Source organism: Pteropus alecto, unplaced genomic scaffold, assembly GCF_000325575.1.
Source record: "Pteropus alecto unplaced genomic scaffold, ASM32557v1 scaffold22, whole genome shotgun sequence".
Classification (NCBI taxonomy): domain Eukaryota; kingdom Metazoa; phylum Chordata; class Mammalia; order Chiroptera; family Pteropodidae; genus Pteropus; species Pteropus alecto.
Window position 1 is genome coordinate 18,299,864 of NW_006434839.1, and position 1,505 is coordinate 18,301,368.

A 1,505-nucleotide genomic window follows, 5' to 3' on the forward strand; every position below is an offset into this window, starting at 1 on the left:
TTTCATTTATTTCCGCTATAATTTTGATTATTTCTTTCCTTCTGCTGACTTTGGCTTCATTTGTTCTTCCTTTTCTAGTTTTTTAGGATGAAGAGTTCAGTTTTTTCTTTGGGCTCATTTTTGTTTTTTGAGATAGATCTGTAATGATATGAACTTTCCTCTTATGACCGCTTTTGCCATGTCCCAAAAGTTTTGATATGTTGACTATCATTATCATTCGTTTCTCTATATATCTTGATCTCTCTTTTTATTTTTTCTGTGACTCAGTTATTCTTCATGTTGTTTAATCTCCATGTATTTGTGGTTCTTCCTGATTTCTTTTTGCAGTTGATCTCTAGTTTCAAAGCATTATGATCAGAGAATATGGTTGGTATGATTTCAACCCTCTTATATTTGTTGAGGCTATCTCTGTGTCCCAGTACGTGGCCAATCCTTGAGAATATTCCATGTGCACTAGAGAAGAATGTATAAACAGCTGTTTTGGGATGGAAGGCTCTGTAAACGTCAATTATGTCCAGTTGGTGTAATATGTCATTTAAGCATTCCTTATTGATTTTCTGTTTGGATGATCTGTCCATATTAGACAGTGGAGTATTTAGGTCCCCTACTATGATAGTGTTTCATTCTGTTTCTCCCTTTAGTTCTATCAGTAATTGCTTTACATATTTCAGGCCTCCTGATTGAGAGCACATATATTAATAAGTGTTATGTCTTCTTGGTGCATGATTCCCTTTATCATTATGAAGTGTCCCTCAGTATCTTTCTTTACCTTTTTGATTTTGAAGTCTATTTCATCTGATATTAGTACCACTACTGCTTTTCTCTGAATGCCATTTGCTTGAAACATCATTTTCCATCCTTTCACTTTGAGTCTATATTTGTCTTTGGAGCTGAGATGTGTCTCCTGGAGGCAGCGTATGGTCAGGGTTTGTTTTTTGATTCATTCTGCAACTCTGTGCCTTTTTATTGGTGAATTCAGTCCATTTACATTTAGAGTGATTATTGAAACATGAGGTCTTCTTATAGACGCTTTATCTTTTGCTCTCTGGTAGCTCGGTGTTTCCATTGCTTCCTTGTCTTTATGTTTCTGTTTTCTTTATTTTGGTTGGCTTTTGTGGTTTTACCCTCTGGTTCTTCTTGTTTTATATTATATACTTCAGTTCTGAATCTTTGGTGCGGTTACCATTACGAATATGTAAAGGATAGTTATATATACACAGTCATCCATTTTCCTCTGCGTGTGCCTTATCTCTATTCCCCTTTGTGAATTTGGATCTTTGAATCTTCCCCTTTTCAGTCATCGTTATCTCCATTTGTCTGTACGTATGCTAAATGTTCATTACTATCTTGCTATAGCAATTCTCTTCTCATTATTTAAGCTTATAATGCCCTGTTCTTAGTAAGGGTTGCACTCTTTTGTTTCTATTTGCCGGATAATCGCTTTACTCCTAATTATGTTTTTTTTTTTTCATTTTGTTTTAGGTGAGCTGACATTTTTCAGTATT